Here is a 13,096-nt window from a genome sequence, read left to right on the forward strand (position 1 = left end):
TGTTCAGGCAGTGACACCATCAGAAGTATTTCGAAATAAACTACGAAAACAAAAAACTAAAGAGAAGTTTGTCTTGACTCTCGAGGCACTGGTGAGATTCGAACTCACGATCTCCGGTTTACTAGACAGGAAATTTAACCAAATAAGCCACGGCGTCTGCGCAGCATCTTGTTCAGGCAGAGACACCATTGGAAGTATTTCGAACAATACTTCGAAAACAAAAAACTTGAGAGACGTTTGTCTTGCTTCTCGAGGCACAGGTGAGATTCGAACTCACGATCTTCCTTTCACTAGACAGGCGCTTTAACTAACAAAGCCACGGCGCCTGCGCAGCGTCTTGTTCAGGCAGTGACACCATCAGAATTATTTCGAACTAAACTTCGAAAACCAAAAACTAGGGAGACGTTTGTCTTGACTCTCGAGGCACCGGTAAGATTCGAACTCATGATCTCCTGTTTACTAGACAGGCGCTTTAACCAACTAAGCCACGGCGCCTGCGCAGCGTCTCGTTCAGGTAGTGACACCATTAGAAGTATTTCGAACTAAACTTCGAAAACAAAAAACTAGAGAGATGTTTGTCTTGACTCTCGAGGCAGCGGTAAGATTCAAACTCACGATCTCCTGTTTACTAGACAGGCGCTTTAACTAACTAAGCCACGGCGCCTGCGCAGCATTTTGTTCAGGTAGTGACACCATCAGAAGTATTTCGAACTAAACTTCGAAAACAAAAGTACTGAAAGTTGGGCGAGTTCGTACTCGATCATGACTTCTTTGCGTAAACACGTACACGGACACAAGGAAAAGAGGCAAACAACACGGGCGCCCGTGTTGTTTGCCTCTTTTCCTTGTGTCCGTGTACGTATTTGCGCAAAGAAGTCATGAATGTCCCAAAACAAAAAACTAGAGAGATGTTAGTCTTGACTCCCGAGGCACCGGTGAGATTTACACTCACGATCTCCTGTTTACTAGACAGGCGCTTTAACTAACTAATCCACGGTGCCTGCGCAGCGTCTTGTTCAGGCAGTGACACCATCAGAAGTATTTCGAACTAAACTTCGAAAACAAAAAACTAGAGAGACGTTTGTCTTGACTATCGAGGCACCTGTGAGATTCAAACTCATGATCTCCTGTTCACTAGACAGGCGCTTTAACCAACTAAGCTACGGCGCCTGCGCAGCGTCTTGTTCAGGCAGTGACACCATCAGAAGTATTTCGAAATAAACATCGAAAACAAAAACCTAGAGAGACGTTTGTCTTGACTCTCGAGGCACCGGTGAGATTCCAACTCACGATCTCCGGTTTACTAGACAGGAAATTTAACCAAATAAGCCCCGGCGTCTGCGCAGCGTCTTGTTCAGGCAGTGACACCATTGGAAGTATTTCGAACAATACTTCGAAAACAAAAAAAATCAGAAGAGAAGTTAGTCTTGACTCTCGAGGCACCGGTGAGATTCGAACTCACGATCTCCTGTTTGCTAGACAGGCGCTTTAACCAACTAAGCCAAGGCGCCTGCGCAGCGTCTTGTTCAGGGAGTGACACCATCACAAGTATTTAGAACTAAACTTCGAAAACAAAAAACTACAGAGACGTTTGTCTTGACTCTCGAGGCACCGGTGAGATTCCAACTCACGATCTCCGGTTTACTAGACAGGAAATTTAACCAAATAAGCCACGGCGTCTGCGCAGCGTCTTGTTCAGGCAGTGACACCATTGGAAGTATTTCGAACAATACTTCGAAAACAAAAAAAAATCAGAAGAGACGTTAGTCTTGACTCTCGAGGCACCGGTGAGATTCGAACTCACGATCTGCTGTTTACTAGACAGGCGCTTTAACCAACTAAGCCACGGCGCTTGTGCAGCGTGTTGTTTAGGCAGTGACAGCATCAAAAGTATTTCGAACTAAACTTCGAAAACAAAAAAACTAGACAGAGGTTTGTCTTGACTCTCGAGGCACCGGTGAGATTCGAACTCACGATCTTCCTTTCACTAGACAGGCGCTTTAACTAACTAAGCCACGGCGCTTGTGCAGCGTCTTGTTCAGGCAGTCACACCATCAGAAGTATTTCGAACTAAAGTTCGAGAACAAAAAACTTGAGAGACGTTTGTCTTGACTCTCGAGGCACAGGTGAGATTCGAACTCACGATCTTCCTTTCACTAGACAGGCGCTTTAAACAACTAAGCCAAGGCGCCTGCGCAGCGTCTTCTTCAGGCAGTGACACCATCACAAGTATTTAGAACTAAACTTCGAAAACAAAAAACTACAGAGACGTTTGTCTTGACTCTCGAGGCACGGGTGAGATTCGAACTCACGATCTGCTGTTTACTAGACAGGCTCTTTAACCCACTAGGCCACGGCGCTTCTGCAGAGTCTTGTTTAGGCAGTGACACCATCAGAAGTATTTCGAACTAAACTTCGAAAACAAAAAAACTAGAGAGAGGTTTGTCTTGACTCTCGAGGCACCGGTGAGATTCGAACTCACGATCTCCTGTTTACTAGACAGGCGCTTCAACCAACTAAGCCACGGCGCTTGTGCAGCGTCTTGTTCAGGCAGTGACACCATCAGAAGTATTTCGAACTGAACTTCGAGAACAAAAAACTTGAGAGACGTTTGTCTTGACTCTCGTGGCACAGGTGAGATTCGAACTCACGATCTTCCTTTCACTAGACAGGCGCTTTAACTAACTAAGCCACAGCGCCTGCGCAGCGTCTTGTTCAGGCAGTGACACCATCAGAATTATTTCGAACTAAACTTCGAAAACCAAAAACTAGAGAGATGATTGTCTTGACTCTCGAGGCACCGGTGAGATTCGAACTCATGATCTCCTGTTTACTAGACAGGCGCTTTAACCAACTAAGCCACGGCGCCTGCGCAGCGTATTGATCAGGCAGTGACACCATCAGAAGTATTTCGAACTAAACTTCGAAAACAAAAAACTAGAGAGACGTTTGTCTTGACTCTCGAGGCACCGGTGAGATTTGAACTCACGATCTCTGGTTTACTAGACAGGCGCTTTAACTAACTAAGCCACGGCGCCTGCGCAGCGTCTTGTTCAGACAGTGACACCATCAGAAGTATTTCGAACTGAACTTCGAAAAGAAAAAACTAGAGAGACGTTTGTCTTGACTCTCGAGGCACCGGTGAGATTCGAACTCAGATCTCCTGTTTACTAGACAGGCGCTTTAACTAACTAAGCCACAGCACCTGCGCAGCGTTTTGTTCAGGCAGTGACACCATCAGAAGTATTTCGAACTAAACTTCGAAAACAAAAGTACTGAAAGTTGGGCGAGTTCGTACTCGATCATGACTTCTTTGCGCAAACACGTACACGGACACAAGCAAAAGAGGCAAACAACACGGGCGACCGTGTTGTTTGCCTGTTTTCCTTGTGTCCGTGTACGTGTTTGCGCAAAGAAGTCATGAATGTTCGAAAACAAAAAACTAGAGAGACGTTAGTCTTGACTCCCGAGGCACCGGTGAGATTCAAACTCACGATCTCCTGTTTACTAGACAGGCGCTTTAACTAACTAAGCCACAGCGCCTGCGCAGCGTCTTGTTCAGGCAGTGACACCATCAGAATTATTTCGAACTAAACTTCGAAAACCAAAAACTAGAGAGACGTTTGTCTTGACTCTCGAGGCACCGGTGAGATTCGAACTCATGATCTCCTGTTTACTAGACAGGCGCTTTAACCAACTAAGCCACGGCGCCTGCGCAGCGTCTTGTTCAGGAAGTGACGCGATCAGAAGTATTTCGAACTAAACTTCGAAAACAAAAAACTAGAGAGATGTTTGTCTTGACTCTCGAGGCACCTGTGAGATTCAAACTCATGATCTCCTGTTTACTAGACAGGCGCTTTAACCAACTAAGCCACGGCGCCTGCGCAGCGTCTTGTTCAGGCAGTGACACCATCAGAAGTATTTCGAAATAAACTTCGAAAACAAAAAACTAAAGAGAAGTTTGTCTTGACTCTCGAGGCACCGGTGAGATTCGAACTCACGATCTCCGGTTTACTAGACAGGAAATTTAACCAAATAAGCCACGGCGTCTGCGCAGCATCTTGTTCAGGCAGTGACACCATTGGAAGTATTTCGAACAATACTTCGAAAACAAAAAAAAATCAGAAGAGATGTTAGTCTTGACTCTCGAGGCACCGGTGAGATTCGAACGCACGATCTCCTGTTTGCTAGACAGGCGCTTTAACCAACTAAGCCAAGGCGCCTGCGCAGCGTCTTGTTCAGGCAGTGACACCATCAGAAGTATTTCGAACTAATCTTCGAAAACAAAGAACTAGAGAGACGTTTGTCTTGACTCTCGAGGCACCGGTGAGATTCGAACTCACGATCTCTGGTTTACTAGACAGGCGCTTTACCTAACTAAGCCACGGCGCCTGCGCAGCGTCTTGTTCAGGCAGTGACACCATCAGAAGTAATTCGAACTGAACTTCGAAAACAAAAAAACTAGAGAGACGTTTGTCTTGACTCTCGAGGCACCGGTGAGATTCGAACTCACGATCTGCTGTTTACTAGACAGGCGCTTTAACCAACTAAGCCACGGCGCCTGCGCAGCGTCTTGTTCAGGCAGTGACACCATCAGAAGTATTTCGAAATAAACTTCGAAAACAAAAAACTAGAGAGAAGTTTGTCTTGACTCTCGAGGCACCGGTGAGATTCGAACTCACGATCTCCGGTTTACTAGACAGGAAATTTAACCAAATAAGCCACGGCGTCTGCGCAGCATCTTGTTCAGGCAGTGACACCATTGGAAGTATTTCGAACAATACTTCGAAAACAAAAAACTTGAGAGACGTTTGTCTTGCTTCTCGAGGCACAGGTGAGATTCGAACTCACGATCTTCCTTTCACTAGACAGGCGCTTTAACTAACTAAGCCACGGCGCCTGCGCAGCGTCTTGTTCAGGCAGTGACACCATCAGAATTATTTCGAACTAAACTTCGAAAACCAAAAACTAGAGAGACGTTTGTCTTGACTCTCGAGGCACCAGTGAGATTCGAACTCATGATCTCCTGTTTACTAGACAGGCGCTTTAACCAACTAAGCCACGGCGCCTGCGCAGCGTCTCGTTCAGGCAGTGACACCATCACAAGTATTTCGAACTAAACTTCGAAAACAAAAAACTAGAGAGATGTTTGTCTTGACTCTCGAGGCAGCGGTGAGATTCGAACTCACGATCTCCTGTTTACTAGACAGGCGCTTTAACTAACTAAGCCACGGCGCCTGCGCAGCATTTTGTTCAGGCAGTGACACCATCAGAAGTATTTCGAACTAAACTTCGAAAACAAAAGTACTGAAAGTTGGGCGAGTTCGTACTCGATCATGACTTCTTTGCGCAAACACGTACACGGACACAAGGAAAAGAGGCAAACAACACGGGCGCCCGTGTTGTTTGCCTCTTTTCCTTGTGTCCGTGTACGTATTTGCGCAAAGAAGTCATGAATGTTCCAAAACAAAAAACTAGAGAGACGTTAGTCTTGACTCCCGAGGCACCGGTGAGATTTAAACTCACGATCTCCTGTTTACTAGACAGGCGCTTTAACTAACTAATCCACGGCGCCTGCGCAGCGTCTTGTTCAGGCAGTGACACCATCAGAAGTATTTCGAACTAAACTTCGAAAACAAAAAACTAGAGAGACGTTTGTCTTGACTATCGAGGCACCTGTGAGATTCAAACTCATGATCTCCTGTTCACTAGACAGGCGCTTTAACCAACTAAGCCACGGCGCCTGCGCAGCGTCTTGTTCAGGCAGTGACACCATCAGAAGTATTTCGAAATAAACATCGAAAACAAAAAACTAGAGAGACGTTTGTCTTGACTCTCGAGGCACCGGTGAGATTCCAACTCACGATCTCCGGTTTACTAGACAGGAAATTTAACCAAATAAGCCCCGGCGTCTGCGCAGCGTCTTGTTCAGGCAGTGACACCATTGGAAGTATTTCGAACAATACTTCGAAAACAAAAAAAATCAGAAGAGACGTTAGTCTTGACTCTCGAGGCACCGGTGAGATTCGAACTCACGATCTCCTGTTTGCTAGACAGGCGCTTTAACCAACTAAGCCAAGGCGCCTGCGCAGCGTCTTGATCAGGCAGTGACACCATCAGAAGTATTTCGAACTAAACTTCGAAAACAAAAAACTAGAGAGACGTTTGTCTTGACTCTCGAGGCACCGGTGAGATTTGAACTCACGATCTCTGGTTTACTAGACAGGCGCTTTAACTAACTAAGCCACGGCGCCTGCGCAGCGTCTTGTTCAGACAGTGACACCATCAGAAGTATTTCGAACTGAACTTCGAAAAGAAAAAACTAGAGAGACGTTTGTCTTGACTCTCGAGGCACCGGTGAGATTCGAACTCAGATCTCCTGTTTACTAGACAGGCGCTTTAACTAACTAAGCCACAGCACCTGCGCAGCGTTTTGTTCAGGCAGTGACACCATCAGAAGTATTTCGAACTAAACTTCGAAAACAAAAGTACTGAAAGTTGGGCGAGTTCGTACTCGATCATGACTTCTTTGCGCAAACACGTACACGGACACAAGCAAAAGAGGCAAACAACACGGGCGACCGTGTTGTTTGCCTGTTTTCCTTGTGTCCGTGTACGTGTTTGCGCAAAGAAGTCATGAATGTTCGAAAACAAAAAACTAGAGAGACGTTAGTCTTGACTCCCGAGGCACCGGTGAGATTCAAACTCACGATCTCCTGTTTACTAGACAGGCGCTTTAACTAACTAATCTACGGCGCCTGCGCAGCGTGTTTGTTCAGGCAGTGACACCATCGGAAGTATTTGGAACTAAACTTCGAAAACAAAAAACTAGAGATACGTTTGTCTTGACTCTCGAGGCACCGGTGAGATTCGAACTCATGATCTCCTGTTTACTAGACAGGCGCTTTAACCAACTAAGCCACGGCGCCTGCGCAGCGTCTTGTTCAGGAAGTGACGCGATCAGAAGTATTTCGAACTAAACTTCGAAAACAAAAAACTAGAGAGATGTTTGTCTTGACTCTCGAGGCACCTGTGAGATTCAAACTCATGATCTCCTGTTTACTAGACAGGCGCTTTAACCAACTAAGCCACGGCGCCTGCGCAGCGTCTTGTTCAGGCAGTGACACCGTCAGAAGTATTTCGAAATAAACTTCGAAAACAAAAAACTAAAGAGAAGTTTGTCTTGACTCTCGAGGCACCGGTTTACTAGACAGGATCTCCGGTTTACTAGACAGGAAATTTAACCAAATAAGCCACGGCGTCTGCGCAGCATCTTGTTCAGGCAGTGACACCATTGGAAGTATTTCGAACAATACTTCGAAAACAAAAAAAAATCAGAAGAGACGTTAGTCTTGACTCTCGAGGCACCGGTGAGATTCGAACGCACGATCTCCTGTTTGCTAGACAGGCGCTTTAACCAACTAAGCCAAGGCGCCTGCGCAGCGTCTTGTTCAGGCAGTGACACCATCAGAAGTATTTCGAACTAATCTTCGAAAACAAAGAACTAGAGAGACGTTTGTCTTGACTCTCGAGGCACCGGTGAGATTCGAACTCACGATCTCCGGTTTACTAGACAGGCGCTTTACCTAACTAAGCCACGGCGCCTGCGCAGCGTCTTGTTCAGGCAGTGACACCATCAGAAGTAATTCGAACTGAACTTCGAAAACAAAAAAACTAGAGAGACGTTTGTCTTGACTCTCGAGGCACCGGTGAGATTCGAACTCACGATCTGCTGTTTACTAGACAGGCGCTTTAACCAACTAAGCCACGGCGCCTGCGCAGCGTCTTGTTCAGGCAGTGACACCATCAGAAGTATTTCGAAATAAACTTCGAAAACAAAAAACTAGAGAGAAGTTTGTCTTGACTCTCGAGGCACCGGTGAGATTCGAACTCACGATCTCTGGTTTACTAGACAGGAAATTTAACCAAATAAGCCACGGCGTCTGCGCAGCATCTTGTTCAGGCAGTGACACCATTGGAAGTATTTCGAACAATACTTCGAAAACAAAAAACTTGAGAGACGTTTGTCTTGCTTCTCGAGGCACAGGTGAGATTCGAACTCACGATCTTCCTTTCACTAGACAGGCGCTTTAACTAACTAAGCCACGGCGCCTGCGCAGCGTCTTGTTCAGGCAGTGACACCATCAGAATTATTTCGAACTAAACTTCGAAAACCAAAAACTAGAGAGACGTTTGTCTTGACTCTCGAGGCACCAGTGAGATTCGAACTCATGATCTCCTGTTTACTAGACAGGCGCTTTAACCAACTAAGCCACGGCGCCTGCGCAGCGTCTCGTTCAGGCAGTGACACCATCACAAGTATTTCGAACTAAACTTCGAAAACAAAAAACTAGAGAGATGTTTGTCTTGACTCTCGAGGCAGCGGTGAGATTCGAACTCACGATCTCCTGTTTACTAGACAGGCGCTTTAACTAACTAAGCCACGGCGCCTGCGCAGCATTTTGTTCAGGCAGTGACACCATCAGAAGTATTTCGAACTAAACTTCGAAAACAAAAGTACTGAAAGTTGGGCGAGTTCGTACTCGATCATGACTTCTTTGCGCAAACACGTACACGGACACAAGGAAAAGTGGCAAACAACACGGGCGCCCGTGTTGTTTGCCTCTTTTCCTTGTGTCCGTGTACGTATTTGCGCAAAGAAGTCATGAATGTTCCAAAACAAAAAACTAGAGAGACGTTAGTCTTGACTCCCGAGGCACCGGTGAGATTTAAACTCACGATCTCCTGTTTACTAGACAGGCGCTTTAACTAACTAATCCACGGCGCCTGCGCAGCGTCTTGTTCAGGCAGTGACACCATCAGAAGTATTTCGAACTAAACTTCGAAAACAAAAAACTAGAGAGACGTTTGTCTTGACTATCGAGGCACCTGTGAGATTCAAACTCATGATCTCCTGTTCACTAGACAGGCGCTTTAACCAACTAAGCCACGGCGCCTGCGCAGCGTCTTGTTCAGGCAGTGACACCATCAGAAGTATTTCGAAATAAACATCGAAAACAAAAAACTAGAGAGACGTTTGTCTTGACTCTCGAGGCACCGGTGAGATTCCAACTCACGATCTCCGGTTTACTAGACAGGAAATTTAACCAAATAAGCCCCGGCGTCTGCGCAGCGTCTTGTTCAGGCAGTGACACCATTGGAAGTATTTCGAACAATACTTCGAAAACAAAAAAAATCAGAAGAGACGTTAGTCTTGACTCTCGAGGCACCGGTGAGATTCGAACTCACGATCTCCTGTTTGCTAGACAGGCGCTTTAACCAACTAAGCCAAGGCGCCTGCGCAGCGTCTTGTTCAGGGAGTGACACCTTCACAAGTATTTAGAACTAAACTTCGAAAACAAAAAACTACAGAGACGTTTGTCTTGACTCTCGAGGCACCGGTGAGATTCCAACTCACGATCTCCGGTTTACTAGACAGGAAATTTAACCAAATAAGCCACGGCGTCTGCGCAGCGTCTTGTTCAGGCAGTGACACCATTGGAAGTATTTCGAACAATACTTCGAAAACAAAAAAAAATCAGAAGAGACGTTAGTCTTGACTCTCGAGGCACCGGTGAGATTCGAACTCACGATCTGCTGTTTACTAGACAGGCGTTTTAACCAACTAAGCCACGGCGCTTGTGCAGCGTGTTGTTCAGGCAGTGACAGCATCAAAAGTATTTCGAACTAAACTTCGAGAACAAAAAACTTGAGAGACGTTTGTCTTGCTTCTCGAGGCACAGGTGAGATTCGAACTCACGATCTTCCTTTCACTAGACAGGCGCTTTAACTAACTAAGCCACGGCGCCTGCCCAGCGTCTTGTTCAGGCAGTGACACCATCACAAGTATTTAGAACTAAACTTCGAAAACAAAAAACTACAGAGACGTTTGTCTTGACTCTCGAGGCACCGGTGAGATTCCAACTCACGATCTCCGGTTTACTAGACAGGAAATTTAACCAAATAAGCCACGGCGTCTGCGCAGCATCTTGTTCAGGCAGTGACACCATTGGAAGTATTTCGAACAATACTTCAAAAACAAAAAAAATCAGAAGAGACGTTAGTCTTGACTCTCGAGGCACCGGTGAGATTCGAACTCACGATCTCCTGTTTGCTAGACAGGCGCTTTAACCAACTAAGCCAAGGCGCCTGCGCAGCGTCTTGTTCAGGGAGTGACACCATCACAAGTATTTAGAACTAAACTTCGAAAACAAAAAACTACAGAGACGTTTGTCTTGACTCTCGAGGCACCGGTGAGATTCCAACTCACGATCTCCGGTTTACTAGACAGGAAATTTAACCAAATAAGCCACGGCGTCTGCGCAGCATCTTGTTCAGGCAGTGACACCATTGGAAGTATTTCGAACAATACTTCGAAAACAAAAAAAAATCAGAAGAGACGTTAGTCTTGACTCTCGAGGCACCGGTGAGATTCGAACGCACGATCTCCTGTTTGCTAGACAGGCGCTTTAACCAACTAAGCCACGGCGCTTGTGCAGCGTCTTGTTCAGGCAGTGACACCATCAGAAGTATTTCGAACTAAACTTCGAGAACAAAAAACTAGAGAGATGTTTGTCTTGACTCTCGAGGCAGCGGTGAGATTCGAACTCACGATCTCCTGTTTACTAGACAGGCGCTTTAACTAACTAAGCCACGGCGCCTGCGCAGCATTTTGTTCAGGCAGTGACACCATCAGAAGTATTTCGAACTAAACTTCGAAAACAAAAGTACTGAAAGTTGGGCGAGTTCGTACTCGATCATGACTTCTTTGCGCAAACACGTACACGGACACAAGGAAAAGAGGCAAACAACACGGGCGCCCGTGTTGTTTGCCTCTTTTCCTTGTGTCCGTGTACGTATTTGCGCAAAGAAGTCATGAATGTTCCAAAACAAAAAACTAGAGAGACGTTAGTCTTGACTCCCGAGGCACCGGTGAGATTTAAACTCACGATCTCCTGTTTACTAGACAGGCGCTTTAACTAACTAATCCACGGCGCCTGCGCAGCGTCTTGTTCAGGCAGTGACACCATCAGAAGTATTTCGAACTAAACTTCGAAAACAAAAAACTAGAGAGACGTTTGTCTTGACTATCGAGGCACCTGTGAGATTCAAACTCATGATCTCCTGTTCACTAGACAGGCGCTTTAACCAACTAAGCCACGGCGCCTGCGCAGCGTCTTGTTCAGGCAGTGACACCATCAGAAGTATTTCGAAATAAACATCGAAAACAAAAAACTAGAGAGACGTTTGTCTTGACTCTCGAGGCACCGGTGAGATTCCAACTCACGATCTCCGGTTTACTAGACAGGAAATTTAACCAAATAAGCCCCGGCGTCTGCGCAGCGTCTTGTTCAGGCAGTGACACCATTGGAAGTATTTCGAACAATACTTCGAAAACAAAAAAAATCAGAAGAGACGTTAGTCTTGACTCTCGAGGCACCGGTGAGATTCGAACTCACGATCTCCTGTTTGCTAGACAGGCGCTTTAACCAACTAAGCCAAGGCGCCTGCGCAGCGTCTTGATCAGGCAGTGACACCATCAGAAGTATTTCGAACTAAACTTCGAAAACAAAAAACTAGAGAGACGTTTGTCTTGACTCTCGAGGCACCGGTGAGATTTGAACTCACGATCTCTGGTTTACTAGACAGGCGCTTTAACTAACTAAGCCACGGCGCCTGCGCAGCGTCTTGTTCAGACAGTGACACCATCAGAAGTATTTCGAACTGAACTTCGAAAAGAAAAAACTAGAGAGACGTTTGTCTTGACTCTCGAGGCACCGGTGAGATTCGAACTCAGATCTCCTGTTTACTAGACAGGCGCTTTAACTAACTAAGCCACAGCACCTGCGCAGCGTTTTGTTCAGGCAGTGACACCATCAGAAGTATTTCGAACTAAACTTCGAAAACAAAAGTACTGAAAGTTGGGCGAGTTCGTACTCGATCATGACTTCTTTGCGCAAACACGTACACGGACACAAGCAAAAGAGGCAAACAACACGGGCGACCGTGTTGTTTGCCTGTTTTCCTTGTGTCCGTGTACGTGTTTGCGCAAAGAAGTCATGAATGTTCGAAAACAAAAAACTAGAGAGACGTTAGTCTTGACTCCCGAGGCACCGGTGAGATTCAAACTCACGATCTCCTGTTTACTAGACAGGCGCTTTAACTAACTAATCTACGGCGCCTGCGCAGCGTGTTTGTTCAGGCAGTGACACCATCGGAAGTATTTGGAACTAAACTTCGAAAACAAAAAACTAGAGATACGTTTGTCTTGACTCTCGAGGCACCGGTGAGATTCGAACTCATGATCTCCTGTTTACTAGACAGGCGCTTTAACCAACTAAGCCACGGCGCCTGCGCAGCGTCTTGTTCAGGAAGTGACGCGATCAGAAGTATTTCGAACTAAACTTCGAAAACAAAAAACTAGAGAGATGTTTGTCTTGACTCTCGAGGCACCTGTGAGATTCAAACTCATGATCTCCTGTTTACTAGACAGGCGCTTTAACCAACTAAGCCACGGCGCCTGCGCAGCGTCTTGTTCAGGCAGTGACACCGTCAGAAGTATTTCGAAATAAACTTCGAAAACAAAAAACTAAAGAGAAGTTTGTCTTGACTCTCGAGGCACCGGTTTACTAGACAGGATCTCCGGTTTACTAGACAGGAAATTTAACCAAATAAGCCACGGCGTCTGCGCAGCATCTTGTTCAGGCAGTGACACCATTGGAAGTATTTCGAACAATACTTCGAAAACAAAAAAAAATCAGAAGAGACGTTAGTCTTGACTCTCGAGGCACCGGTGAGATTCGAACGCACGATCTCCTGTTTGCTAGACAGGCGCTTTAACCAACTAAGCCAAGGCGCCTGCGCAGCGTCTTGTTCAGGCAGTGACACCATCAGAAGTATTTCGAACTAATCTTCGAAAACAAAGAACTAGAGAGACGTTTGTCTTGACTCTCGAGGCACCGGTGAGATTCGAACTCACGATCTCCGGTTTACTAGACAGGCGCTTTACCTAACTAAGCCACGGCGCCTGCGCAGCGTCTTGTTCAGGCAGTGACACCATCAGAAGTAATTCGAACTGAACTTCGAAAACAAAAAA

The 13,096-nt window shown here is 46.1% G+C and overlaps 18 non-coding genes across 18 annotated transcripts; all 18 read right to left on the bottom strand.

Moving 5' to 3' along the window:
* Positions 1-421: 421 nt before the first annotated feature.
* Positions 422-495, bottom strand: TRNAT-AGU (transfer RNA threonine (anticodon AGU)). Its single transcript has one exon. It is a non-coding gene; the product is annotated as a tRNA-Thr (tRNA).
* Positions 496-1,437: 942 nt separating this feature from the next.
* On the bottom strand, positions 1,438-1,511 carry TRNAA-AGC (transfer RNA alanine (anticodon AGC)). The gene has a single exon. It is a non-coding gene; the product is annotated as a tRNA-Ala (tRNA).
* Positions 1,512-2,795: 1,284 nt separating this feature from the next.
* Positions 2,796-2,869, bottom strand: TRNAT-AGU (transfer RNA threonine (anticodon AGU)). The gene has a single exon. It is a non-coding gene; the product is annotated as a tRNA-Thr (tRNA).
* A 769-nt stretch (positions 2,870-3,638) lies between these two features.
* Positions 3,639-3,712, bottom strand: TRNAT-AGU (transfer RNA threonine (anticodon AGU)). Its single transcript has one exon. It is a non-coding gene; the product is annotated as a tRNA-Thr (tRNA).
* A 437-nt stretch (positions 3,713-4,149) lies between these two features.
* Positions 4,150-4,223, bottom strand: TRNAA-AGC (transfer RNA alanine (anticodon AGC)). The gene has a single exon. It is a non-coding gene; the product is annotated as a tRNA-Ala (tRNA).
* A 265-nt stretch (positions 4,224-4,488) lies between these two features.
* Positions 4,489-4,562, bottom strand: TRNAT-AGU (transfer RNA threonine (anticodon AGU)). Its single transcript has one exon. It is a non-coding gene; the product is annotated as a tRNA-Thr (tRNA).
* Positions 4,563-4,995: 433 nt separating this feature from the next.
* On the bottom strand, positions 4,996-5,069 carry TRNAT-AGU (transfer RNA threonine (anticodon AGU)). Its single transcript has one exon. It is a non-coding gene; the product is annotated as a tRNA-Thr (tRNA).
* Positions 5,070-6,011: 942 nt separating this feature from the next.
* Positions 6,012-6,085, bottom strand: TRNAA-AGC (transfer RNA alanine (anticodon AGC)). Its single transcript has one exon. It is a non-coding gene; the product is annotated as a tRNA-Ala (tRNA).
* Positions 6,086-6,855: 770 nt separating this feature from the next.
* Positions 6,856-6,929, bottom strand: TRNAT-AGU (transfer RNA threonine (anticodon AGU)). Its single transcript has one exon. It is a non-coding gene; the product is annotated as a tRNA-Thr (tRNA).
* Positions 6,930-7,362: 433 nt separating this feature from the next.
* Positions 7,363-7,436, bottom strand: TRNAA-AGC (transfer RNA alanine (anticodon AGC)). The gene has a single exon. It is a non-coding gene; the product is annotated as a tRNA-Ala (tRNA).
* Positions 7,437-7,701: 265 nt separating this feature from the next.
* Positions 7,702-7,775, bottom strand: TRNAT-AGU (transfer RNA threonine (anticodon AGU)). Its single transcript has one exon. It is a non-coding gene; the product is annotated as a tRNA-Thr (tRNA).
* A 433-nt stretch (positions 7,776-8,208) lies between these two features.
* On the bottom strand, positions 8,209-8,282 carry TRNAT-AGU (transfer RNA threonine (anticodon AGU)). Its single transcript has one exon. It is a non-coding gene; the product is annotated as a tRNA-Thr (tRNA).
* Positions 8,283-9,224: 942 nt separating this feature from the next.
* TRNAA-AGC (transfer RNA alanine (anticodon AGC)) lies at positions 9,225-9,298 on the bottom strand. Its single transcript has one exon. It is a non-coding gene; the product is annotated as a tRNA-Ala (tRNA).
* A 778-nt stretch (positions 9,299-10,076) lies between these two features.
* TRNAA-AGC (transfer RNA alanine (anticodon AGC)) lies at positions 10,077-10,150 on the bottom strand. Its single transcript has one exon. It is a non-coding gene; the product is annotated as a tRNA-Ala (tRNA).
* A 268-nt stretch (positions 10,151-10,418) lies between these two features.
* On the bottom strand, positions 10,419-10,492 carry TRNAA-AGC (transfer RNA alanine (anticodon AGC)). Its single transcript has one exon. It is a non-coding gene; the product is annotated as a tRNA-Ala (tRNA).
* Positions 10,493-11,434: 942 nt separating this feature from the next.
* Positions 11,435-11,508, bottom strand: TRNAA-AGC (transfer RNA alanine (anticodon AGC)). Its single transcript has one exon. It is a non-coding gene; the product is annotated as a tRNA-Ala (tRNA).
* Positions 11,509-12,278: 770 nt separating this feature from the next.
* On the bottom strand, positions 12,279-12,352 carry TRNAT-AGU (transfer RNA threonine (anticodon AGU)). Its single transcript has one exon. It is a non-coding gene; the product is annotated as a tRNA-Thr (tRNA).
* Positions 12,353-12,785: 433 nt separating this feature from the next.
* TRNAA-AGC (transfer RNA alanine (anticodon AGC)) lies at positions 12,786-12,859 on the bottom strand. Its single transcript has one exon. It is a non-coding gene; the product is annotated as a tRNA-Ala (tRNA).
* Between the last annotated feature and the right edge of the window lie 237 nt (positions 12,860-13,096).

The sequence above is a fragment of the Rhipicephalus microplus genome, chromosome 5 (assembly GCF_043290135.1).
Source record: "Rhipicephalus microplus isolate Deutch F79 chromosome 5, USDA_Rmic, whole genome shotgun sequence".
NCBI classification, from domain to species: Eukaryota; Metazoa; Arthropoda; class Arachnida; order Ixodida; family Ixodidae; genus Rhipicephalus; species Rhipicephalus microplus.